Below are 12,675 nucleotides of genomic sequence, written 5' to 3' on the forward strand. Positions count from 1 at the left end.
CATAATGAAACATTGTCTTTCTCCAACGCCCTCGTGAGCATTGTTAAAGCTTTTATCTCATTTCACAGCTTTTGGAAAATCCTCTCAGCTGCCAAAAGCATTAACTACGAAGAGATGAAGATCCTCTCCGCAGAAGATGCTTTGGCAATTAAGTACCAGACATTTCTTTCCATTTATCACTCATTCAGGGGTTGTTTTGGGATTTAATTAAAGGCTTTTAATGATTCTCCTGCACTCATTTGAGAGGCAGCGCTGTCGGTTCATGTGCTGCTATATCAACCACATAACTGAAACCTCCTCCTCTGAACAGCTGATGCTGAATTACTCCCAGTTGTCACACTCAGGCTCTGGAAATGAGATAACTTGTTAATCAATCACCAATGACTGACACCATATTTAGGGTCAACAAAGAGCTTTTTTACTTTTTTACAATTCAAGCTGCTTGCCTTACAACACACACACACACACACACACACACACACACACACACACACACACACACACACACACACACACACACACACACACGGGCTGACAGCAAAGTTATGTGTTACTATGGCAAGTAGTCACTCATGAGAAATGTCTAAACTTCAGGGTTGTGTTTTAACACTGGTCCAAGCTTGAGTTCACTACACAGCAGATAATTTCTTCCAGGGTAAATAATCTGTAATTTAGGGCCGTTACAAAATGTCAAACATCAGTTTAAAGGTTGATTTAAGTGGGATTAAGGAGGAAGTCGGGGTTCTATTAACTGCAGAAGTATAGTGTATACACAACAATGTGTTTTTCTGTTTTCTTAGAACCGAGAAGATACTAAGTGGTTAAAAATGTACTAAAGTGCTGATCTTTTGTTTTGAAGTTTTGGGCTTACCAAACAGCAGATACTACGGCCCTACGCTGTTGAACAACGCTACGACACAGGCCTGTAACTGATGGAATCAATAGTTCTAATGTGTTTCATTCTGATGTGATAGAAATTATGCAATGCATCACTGTGGCCCAAATCAAAAGCCCATTCCTGCTATATTTTCCCATCACTTAAAGAGAATGAGGCCTGATGACAATGCAGCTGAGTCACTCGTCACGTGAGAAGAAAACCATTAACGAGAAACATAAGAGTTTTCTCTCCCTCTATCCGCGGGGCTTCATCCAGCAATTTGTTAGAACTGTGATAGCCAACATGGCTGACTATTTCCCCAGAACTCCTCTAGTAGAAAGTATTGATTGCATGGTGCCTTAAATCACCCAGAGCTGCTGTCGTGAGAGAATTCGATTCCAACAGGAGTGGTGAAAACATTTAATAGGCTGTGATAAGCATGAGCATGATTGAATACCAAAGCAGCCATGTTTCATTCTTTTCAAGCTTTCTTTGACTTTGTATCCTCCAGCTGCAGAAGCACCTGTACAGCACACAGCTGGCATTTGATAAAGAGTGTTTACAGACAAACAGCTCAGTGAAGCTCTGAACTCAAGCACAGCGGTGCTTTGAGCTAAACATGCTAACATGCTCACAGTGATCTGCTAACATGCTAATACAGATGTTCACATACTCAGTTTAGCATGTTAGCATGCCAACCTTTGCTACTGAGCACTAAACACTGACAGGAATAATTTTACTTTTGCAGATACCACTGGACAATTAAAATCTGACCTGATTATGGCACTAGATGAAAAATCAAGTCAGCAATGTTATTAAAATTTATCCAGAGGGGACAGGCAAACCATCCCATAGTTGTTGAGATATATCAGTCGGTGCCAAGGTGGTAGACAGTCCAACATTTCTATTCCGAGAGCAATGCATGGCTAAAAGCTCATTTAGCTAAAGTATAATGCGCTCTATCTGGCAGTCTGTATGTTACAGTCCTATTGGTGAAACTATGTTCACTCAGCCAGATAGCACTTACTTTAAGAGGCTCACATTGATGCTCTCTTACATATTTGTGTGCTGCTTGGTTGGCTTTTATTCTGAGATTTTTACTTTCGCTTTGTTCTATTCTCACCTCAGCTGCTTGCTGCTCTGAAATTGTCTACGTTTGAGGAGACAAACATTAACACTCAGGTTCTATTTAGCTGGGATTGCTCAGAGGCGAGATAAAAGTCACACTTTCTTGTCTTTGTTTTGCCGTGACAAATGGCTTGTTCCACACTGCGTCTCTTGGTGCTGGTACAGCATGAAATTGAAGTGTGAACAGAGTTTTGGAAACTGGAGAGAAGTCTGTGAAAGAGCCCAAAAGCCAAGTTCTCTCACAGCAAAACTCAGCTATGATGAATAAATGTCTGTCAGTCAGTAATAAATAGAGGCAATACGCTTTTCTGCAAATTTAGATGTTGGTGTTAAAAGGTATGCAGCGGCATTTTTCATCACAGGACTGTGTAGCAGTGCAGTGCGGTTTGTGTGTGTGCGTGACTGCCTCTGTCGGTGTGTGTGTCCCGGGCTTTTTCTAGCAAGTGTAAACTAAGAAACACCCTTGTTTTCCCCTCAGGACTTCATTGATTTTTGAGTTTCACACCTCCTCACACAGAGAGGGCTTTCTCATTATGAGAGCACCTCTTGTGTCAAGAGACACAGTGTTTGTGAACCTACAAGCATGCGTTTATCTATTTGAATCTACAGCCATAGCATCTGCATTTGTGTCTGCATATGTTGGTGCGTGTGAGGCCGAGCCTGTGCGTGTGTGAGATCAATAGAGTTCAGCAGAACGGGAACAATAGAAGGCTAGACCCATTCATCAAGTGCACAGCACCTTGCTATTCTTCTGTGATTTATGAGGGAGAGAAGAGGAAATTACACCGCACACAGAATGTGGGCCACAATGGACAGTCCTACAAGGCGGAATGAGAAAAGTTCTGCAGAGAGAGAGAAAAAAAAAAACTTCTGTAGCAGCTTAGAAAATTTGTGATTGCTATTAATTTGTCCCAGAATGGGTGATTAGATTTAGACAGAAAACTTGCATAAGAAAGCAATTTGTACATCTAATTTTAATGCAGTTTGGAAAAAATGACTGAGTCCACTTTAAGCTTGTATTGTGCACACAATAACTCACTTGAAGGAAAGCCTGCTTCCCTTTAAATGTCTACTGGAGGGCTTCTAAAGGTCATGCCACAACTTAAAATACTCTGTGTTGGTGAGGGAAAATAATGAGTAGCTCACAGTAAAGCAGAATAAGTCTGTCAGTATATACCAGTGAGAGGAAAATACAAAGCGCTGAGGCATGACACGACAGAACTGAAGCCTAACGGTGGAGTTAAAGTTCAGCAAAGCACCCCCCCCACACACACACACACCGGGATGTTCAGTGAACTCTATAAAGACAGGTAGACAAATAAATACACCACTCTTTTCCCCCAGTGCCAATTAAAGCTGCTGTGGAAGGCCTGAAACAAAACACAGAAACAGACTAAATGAACCACAAATCCTTGAAAATGTCCTCCTGACAAATGGCAAACCACAAGAGACGCTAAGGGAAGAAGAAAGTAACCTGGTTTCGTATCTATCTTATAGCCAGCAGGAACAAAGGAGCTCAGCAAAGAGGAAAAGGGAAATATTTTTAATTGAGCAGTGGGCTAAAATTAGTCACACTCGCACTATACAGTAAATAGTTTACAAGGATTTTCCCTGCACATTAGCAACAACACACAGAGATGAAGTCCTGAGGACAGCATGCATTTCACGCAGGACCAACTCCGGCCATTTTGCTGTTCTTGGTGAGGATTTGGGTTACTGATTGATGATTGACTGAACAAAAAGCAACATTTGCATTTTGGAACAGAAGACAGCGAACTTGATGGGAAAATGATGGGAAATGCCTCCACACCTCTACGTCAGGCTTTCTTTTCCTCTTCCTATTTTCTCTGTGTTCTTTCCTGAGCACCTGAAGGCTTGGATCTCTTCATTATGAAACAAAATAGATATCCGCCTCTTGACATCTATCGATCAATCAGTCTAACAATCTCTAACACGTCTCACTTGCCAGACTTGGGCTGTCTGTGATGTGCATCAAACGGTAACCATACCCCACTTTAAGTGTGCACAATCGGGCTGGTGGAAACTGAGAGGAACAGCAGTGCAGAGTGTATTTTTTTCTTTCTTTGGTTCACAGTAAAGGTTCCTCAACCTGTCAACAATACTGAAGCTAGTTTTCTTTCCTCCAAGCAAGCTAACTGCAGTTAATTGCATACACCTGGCTTCCTTGATGTCAATCAGTCATTGATCAAAACAAACACTCAGCCAGTGTTAAACAGAGAAACACATGCACAGGGGTTTTCGCTTCTTTTGGCTAATTGGAGCCTCTGTGCAGGTGTGCACAGATCTCTTCCTCTTTCATTACCTCTGTTTGCTGCGGGGTTATATTTGGCCGTGCCGGCGTGCTGCACAGCAGGGAAAATTGCTTAAACAATACAAAAGTGGCACAAACTACACTGAATCCTTCTCTGCAGTCAAACAGCAGCAGGTAGAGTGGCAGGAGCTGTGAGAAAGCTGCTTGTTGAGGGCGATTTGTAAACGATTTAGCTTCATCTTCTGCGCATTTGCAATTTGGGTAGCACGGTGGAACAAGTGGTAACACTGTCGCCTCACAGCTAGAAGGTCCCCGGTTTGAATCCCGCTGTGGGCGCTGGTGGCGTGTCCTCCACCATGCCTTCAGTGCCTGCTGCTCGAGGAAAAAAGGGCCTTTCTGTGTGGAGTTTGCATGTCCTCCCCGTGTTCACCCGGGGTTTCCTCCTTAAAATAACCCCCACTAAAAACATGCAAGAAGATCACCACCTGACCAATCGTGACAAAGAAGGACGGGTCCCCGGGCGCGGGCGCCTGCATCAGCTGGCAGCCCACTGCTCCTGGTCTGCCGTGGAGGAACGACGGACCAGGATAGGTCAAACGTGGAGAAAAATAATTTCACGAAGCATGGCGTGTGTGCAGTCTCCTCCCAGTGCAGTGATTAATAAAGTAATCTTAATCTTAATCTTAATCAACTGTCAGAAAAGTCAGTGCCATGTGAAAGATATTTACAGTCTCCATTGTTTACCATACTGCAGGTCAGATGCATGTTGTCGTTTTTGCTGTGTAATCAATGGTCTTAGCCTGGACGGTGGGCAGGATTATATTGTTTTTGAATATTGGAAACCACCCTGCTACAGCATAAACCAGAGGACCAGTGGCTGAAATTTGCATTGCAAGTACAATATTTTTATATTAACAAAGGATCAAACAACTGTGTGTAATGTAAAAGCGGTGGTTTGGAGCGATGAGACTCTAAAGAGCATTTTAGCTTCATTCAGTTTTCACTGCGTAGATTTTATGGCCCACAACTTCACTGTGTGGTTCACCCTCATTCCTCTCTTATCAGCATTGTTTCCAGACACAGCAGGCAGCTGTTTTTTTTGTGTGTGTGTGTGTGTGTGTGTGTGTGTGTGGGGGGGGGGGGGGGGGGGGGGGGGGGGGGGTGAAAAAGCTCTAAAACACACAACAGCATTTAACAGCCGACACACTACTAGCTTGTGAGCACAGTGAAGCGTTTCATTCAAAAAGGGAGAGCTAATGTTGCTCTGTAACTGCTGGATGCGTAAATAAGAAACTGTCTGCTGCCCAGTTCCAACAAAAATAAGTCAATTTGCCAGTAACGGAAGCAACTTAGTAAGTAGGTGTTAAATAATAAGTGAAACCGAAAAGTAATACGAATAGGAAATACAGGCCCAGAGAGCATCATTAACCTTAATATCCACTGTGAAGTGCTGACTTGTAGTGCTGCAGTGAAATCAGCAGCCATGACTGTGCAGCAAGGTCAGCCTCTGAGAGGTTACGCACCAAGGAGAAAACAAGGAGGTATGATGTGCAGTGTGTTGTACTACATCTCAGGAGTGTGAAAGGGAGGGACAGACAGGGAGCGGGAACGACGAGAGGGAAAACGCAGTGAGTGAGGAGACCACAGAGCCAAAGAAATGAAGGAGGAAACAGTTTGGAGGCGACACAAAGCGAGGATGCGTGTTGCCTCCGGAGGTCATATTGGCCCATGAAAAAAAAAAAAAGCAGAAAATGATCCATCCCTGTCTCCGACGCTCTGAAGCCCATGACCTCCTGAAAGAATGGACAGGCTCACAAAAACAAACACCACCTTGAATATCAAACACATCCTGCTGTGCATAATATCATTAAACAGGCTTATGTGGTGCCTGTGTAATTTGATTCATGCCTTGATCCATCTGTCTAGGTTTCACAAAAAAGAGGAGCCATATGCAGTGATTTTCCTCCTCACTTTCACATCTCCTGAATCATAACATTTTAATTGGTGCCAGATTGCCACTCGGAAGACAATCTCACATACCGGGCTCCATATATAATGTATTTTTTCCCCATTACGTTTGGCCTTGATGTTTTTCTGATACCACTTTCACACCAAGATGACCATATATATGCAGGTCTTTTAAAAACAGGTACCTGCTCCACACAGGCAAATACCCATGACTACTGCAGAGTCATTTGACCTGCGAGTGAATGCTGATTGTACTCTTTCCCACTGAGGACGAAAGCCAAATGTTAGTGGGTTTTGTGTTCAGTGTGAAAGAGGCTTTACAAGCAATATGTTGAAATACAGCAGTTCTCAATTTCAGGGTGAAGCTCATTTTTGAGGGTCACAATTTTTGAGGGTAACATCTGAAGAGCAGTTGTCCAATCATAACTGACACGGCAGGCGAGCTTTGGATTTCCCAATATGCTGAAGTGGAGTTCTTGTGACTGCCTACGAACTGGAAGCCTGCGTCTGTCTACCTCTGCCTGACACCGAAGACTTGAATTGTTTTTAAAGACTACAAAAAGAATCTGAGGCCGCGCTGCATGTGTGCCGTGCTAAATTGGAAAGCTTGTGTAGGTGTCACAAGATGCAACACCTACACAACAGGAGCAGCCACTGCAGTTTCGAAAGATTTCCAATGAAGAAGCACCATGAGACTGATTCGATATTAAAGGCTGCAGCCAACTGCATTCAGTAAAAACGCTCAGCGTGTTATTACAGTCTGTGATGAACGGTGCGTTTTCTGGACACAAATTACCAAACAAATGTCACCGCGACAGCATCCGCTGGACAGCGCCTGAGGTGACTCTCTGGCATGCACAGCGAGAGTCACTGCTGCTTTTCAGGGAGGCAGATATCAGCATGACGGCAGCATCGTAACACTGACTTGCAAATGTGCTGATGCCTCTATGGTTTTTTTTAACCAGTCTGAAGGGAGTCAGTTGTATTTGTACGTAGGTCACAGCAGGTTAAATGTCACCATGGGCTTGCATTATGCAGCTGTGTGTGTGAATTAGCATGACAATACTGCAGAATGGAGACGTGAGATGGTGCTCTTTGTTCCTTATTTCAGGCGAGACAGCTATAATCTGAGGCGGTGAGAGGATATGGCTTCCCCTTTCAACATGGTGGAATCAAATATCACCAGGCGCTACGAAAGCAATATACCAAGCATAGAAATATCAGGCCTCCCTGCGACATCGATGAACCCGAGGAAAGAAGATGAAAGCTTTGATCCAGGATTCACTACGGTTCAATGATGAAGATGAAGAAGGAGCAGGATTTTTAACTTCCAGACAAATGGAAGGCGGGTTGATGAAAGGAAGAGGAAGTGTGAGCTGTTCGTGAGATTTTGTACTGCAGCCTCACTGAGGTAGAAAAAACTAAAAAAACAAAGAGAAGTCATGAGGACGAATCACTTCCTCTCCCGGCTCTCTCTCCTCTTTTGCATCCCCAATTAACCTTCCCTCTACAGTGCTTCTCCATCCTCTGAGCCATGAGGGGAAATGGCTTCGATCTCAGCAGCAGGCCTGCGGGAAAACAATGTTAGTACAGCGGATGTCGCTGAGTCACTCAGTAACTGTCCAATGATTACTGAGGTCCAGGTGGAACAGAAGGAGCCCTGGTTGCTTATTCATTCATCTATCTATCTATCTATCTATCTATCTATCTATCTATCTATCTATCTATCTATCTATCTATCTATCTATCTATCTATCTATCTATCTATCTATCTATCTATCTGCATCTCTCCCGCTCCTCCAACTCGCTTCCTCCTTTTTTCCGAGCTTCTTTTGAAGAACTTCAGAATGAAGTCCTGAATTTTTTGTGAACAGGGGCCTTTATATGCAAATGCATGTTCCCTGTGTGAGACGTGTGAGAATCAGCTTCTCCTGTTTCCACAGAGGATGTTTGTGGGTCAGCGTTTGCTCCTGGTGATAAGATTTCCAATTAAACTTCATATAGGGAAGTTTTCAACTGTAACCACAGTAGCTTTAAGGTAAAAATGGCGAGTATCTGCCCTTTGCTTATGGGCTGCATACGTTGAACATCATACTGATTCTGCTCTGCTCTGCATTTAACGTCCTTCAGCAACTCTGAACAGGTCATGCATTGGTGAAAATTTGGTGAAAATGGGCTTTATTGGATGAATCTGAATATCCTTATTTTTACTAGTGTGGCCCCTTTATTTCCATCCTCTCTCTCTATTCTTACTCTATCATCATAATGAGATTCAAGCAATCACCATAATAATTAATCATGTCTTTGTTTGATATGATCTTCGTCTTCCCAGTATTAGTCAGATAGCTATTACAAATATTTATCTTCCCCCCAGCCAAAGATTTCTTACATGCCATGCAAGGACGGAGTAATAATCACTAAACTGAAGCCTTTATCTCTGGTCTGTGGCAGCATCATTACAGAGATCTCAAACATCACAATGTGAAGTCATCAAGATTCACGATTTAACTTCTTTATTCTTCTATGCTGTCATGAAATAACATTTCAGAAAAAGTACATCACGTTACTGTTTTACTGACGTGTTTCCAGCCCGAAAGGCAGCTGTTTCCAGCTGATAAACAGACAAAGTTAGCAACTAGCAGGTGAACACGTTGACCATTCAGCAGCTGAACAGCCACATATTTTACTCAGGAGCTCTGTGTCTGCAGGATGTTTAGGATCGCAATACAAACTTTAGAAGGTGACAATATGTCAGTGTTGTGCTTGCAGCTTGTTGCGCTGCCCCCAACTGGCCAAAAAGTTGATTAATGATTAAGCTTTAAATGCAAGATCATTAACATTTTTACTGCCTTGTTGCACCTGCAGTGTTGTTCCTCTACAGGTGGCAGTAACTTGACATTTAACTAATTACTTTTTCAAATTAAATTGAATTACGATGCCTGAAATTTACATGGGCTCATTACTTTCGTGAAATTAGTGGACTGCAGAGGAAGCTTGGGTTCATCAAATTCAATTATTTATTAACCACTGCAGAAAAAGCTCAGTTAACGTGTACATCCCGCATCCTGTGGGTCTTCTACCAAATCCTACTTCCTCACCAACACAGTCCAAATGTAGCGTACAGGTGGGAACACGAGCCATTGCTGCCCTCTGGTGGTTTGGAGTGTTAATACTGTCTCACACTGCCACAGACCACTACTATAATATAGCTAAAGTATCTGAAGCAGACACTTAAAAGTAACACAAAGTTACATTCCCAAGTAACTAATTACTTTTCAGTAACTTGCAGTAACACTAGCCATTTAGTGAGCCTGCATAAAAAAAACTTCAGGGGTGCTGCACCCTCTAGTTACAATGATGATGGATGTTGATAAGCTTGTCAAAAAAAAAAAAAATCAATCTCACAGCCAGCAAGTCAGTGAAAGAGTGAGTTGATGAGTCCAGCAATCCCTGATTCAGCTGATTTGCAGCCTGCATATACAGTCGGTAAGACAATCCCTGAGGGTTATTATAGTGTGAAGGTGAGGACGTCAGCGAGCGGCAGTCAGGCAGGCCCCATAGGTGAGAGCAGAGGAAAGCAGCTGCCCTCTGCCTACAGTCACCTCAGTACACAAGCTCACATTATTCTCGTATATTAGTTAAGAATTTGTGGTGGTTTCAAAGGAGGGGAGGGAAGCTCTGAGCCTGGCTCAAAATGTCCTCACATCTCTCCATTGTCATGCCACACAATCCACTTTTTAACAAAGCATGATACTCTTTGATATTCAGTATCATCCAATCATTCTTTCCTGAAAGATTTGAGTGGTAAATTACAGTTTTCCAGTCACTAAGTGCAACTTGAACGTATTTCAGCGGTCCAAAATGAGTGCCATACTTTTCGTGATGTAAAAAACCTCCACCATGAGGCTCATGAGGGATTTGGGGCTGTTTGCTCAATGCTGATCTTGCAGAGTGTTTGTGGCACACGGGGGAACGCTCGCACTGTGTGGTCAGGATACAATCAGGAACAGGAACAGGAAAATAATGATGTACTATTAGGATCACTGGGCATGGAGGATCTCATTGAAATGCCTCGTAATGAAGGGTCGCCCCAGAGTCGGGGTAGAGAGCGGGAATGAGGAAGGCGGAGGTATTTCAAATCAATAGACAAACTGAGTTGTTTTTTAGAAAAACAAATTAATTTCCTCAGTGCACTGTGGAAAACAATTTAGTTCCTGGAACAGTGCAGGAATCGAGCAGGGTCTAATTTTATTGAGCAGTAGCTATCACTACAGCTGTGAACACTAAACATGTGATGGTCTTGTCAATAAAACAACAACACGCAAAATATCTGTTCTGTTTAACTCATCACCACATTGTCTTCACTGCTATCTCTGTAATCACCACTTTCAGCATCATTGTCCAGCCGTCCATCATCCATTATCCTTTAGAAGGTTCCAGGGTCCTGGAGCTGATCCCAGATAACACTGGACGAGACAGAGTACACAGGGCATCACAGGGCTAACACATTCACATTCACTCCTACGGGCAACTTAGGAGCCAGTTAACCGTCCAGTCTTTGGACTGTGGACGTGCAAACGCCACACAGAAAGTCCCCAGCCGGCCAGGTTCAAACCCAGAGTGAGGCGACAGTGGCAGCCACTGCTCCAGCACACTGCGCAGCATTGTTATCACTGCAGAGATGACTACTGTAACCACCAAACATGCTACGCAGAAACCAAACAGGCCTGTTTCAACGTACATGGAGAGAGGTGGCTGACTGCTGCGGCCCGATCAATACAATAAAGAATCAATAGCATCCCACATACTGCAGCAGCATGCTTCCCTCCCACAGTTATACTCATGTTTTTCATGCAGGATTGTATAGTATGCTGCGGAGATTGAATTATGATGGCAGAAAACAGGAAAAATAATGCAAAATTTCTCACATTTTTCCTCCAAAAAAACCTGATGCATTAAAAAGTGAAAAGCCTTTTAGAATTTCTCTTTTAGAGATAAAACTCACAATGCCAGAGGCTTGGTTAGATTAACAGCGACAGCCTGGGCTGTGATTTGCACATGTCGCTGCTACTTGTCATTCAGAGCCTCGGATACTGCGTGCTGAGAAGAAACAGCAGACATGACACTGTTCATAGCAAATGATGCCAGCAGTCTGTCTGTATGTGGTTTAAAGGAGGCTGGTGTACGGTGCGCTGTGAGTCCAGCTGTGTGTTAGTTTAGTGACCTCACAGGAGGGAGTACGCATAAAAAAATAAAGGCATGTGCTCCAAAACGTTGGTGAGGGGGAACTGAAAGATTTGGGGCATTTTTCTGACTTTGAAATCCTCAGATATGTGAAGCTGCCCTGAGGGCTGTCCCGCAAGATGAGAATCATTTGTCCATCATGAGACACTAGAGTAAACTACACTTACTTCCCCGACACCCCCACAGGGACAGTGCTTAATCTTTTATCCACAATTCTACGGCTGAGCGTGATGGACCTGATATCTTTATCAATATTTTCACTGACAAAGCGAAAGGAGCATCGATTACGTTTCCACCATATTCTCATTTTTCAGTCTTTCTGTTCGTCCAAATCCAATATCTGACAATGGCCCGGGATGAAACCAAATTATGAGAATCTATTTTTAAGTGCAGTCTCTGCGCTTCATCGCTGGAGAGAAATATAGAGGATGACAGGAGCTCATAGCAGCATACTCCCAGAGACAACCTCATGCACCGTGGAGCCTCTTCATCATCACTCATGTCTCTCCTCGTCCTCTCCCTCTATTCGCCTCTGTCTTGGTATCGATTGACCCACTTCTTTCTTTTTCTCTCCATCTTTGGGACATCCACTGTCGTCCTCCTTTGCACTTTAACATGAAAACTAGAGCGTAAACTGTCCTACAGGCCAGTGAGTTGAAAACACTTGAACGCCACAGTGTTATGTCCCTGGTCTAATATATTTGGAGGTTGGCACGATGAAAAGGTTTTCTGAAGAAACGTGAGGAGGTTTGTTCAATATTTATACTTCTGGATATAATCTGCTTTAAATACTATATTATTATACTTTATTAATGTTTTATATTATATAATATTATATTATATATATAATATTAATATTATATAATATTATATACTATATTTAAATTACTGTTCTCCCAGTTGAAATACTGTGTGTGTAATGCATATGGAATAGATGTGAATGTGGCTACAAGTGGAAGTAAGAATTAATGGTACCATACAATTATTGATTCCTGGCCAAAGGATTCTCTCTGCACACTGGGAGGTCAGAGGTCAGAGATCAGGTCAGCTGCAGAACAGCACTCTGGGAATTAGCTGCTCTTCTCAAGGCGGTTTTGTTACAGTATTTTTGGGGAAAATTGCCTTTAACCACACACATCAAACTGCAACTTCCAACTTTTTTTTACACTTCCGTAACAAACATTAG

The 12,675-nt window shown here is 43.0% G+C and overlaps 1 protein-coding gene across 1 annotated transcript in view; it reads right to left on the minus strand.

Annotated features, from left to right (window-relative positions):
* Positions 1–12,675, minus strand: part of LOC139334060 (transmembrane protein 65-like) — a 36,896-nt gene that overhangs the window by 23,019 nt on the left and 1,202 nt on the right. The window lies entirely within an intron of this gene.

The sequence above is a fragment of the Chaetodon trifascialis genome, chromosome 7 (assembly GCF_039877785.1).
Source record: "Chaetodon trifascialis isolate fChaTrf1 chromosome 7, fChaTrf1.hap1, whole genome shotgun sequence".
In the NCBI taxonomy this organism is placed as follows: Eukaryota; Metazoa; Chordata; class Actinopteri; order Chaetodontiformes; family Chaetodontidae; genus Chaetodon; species Chaetodon trifascialis.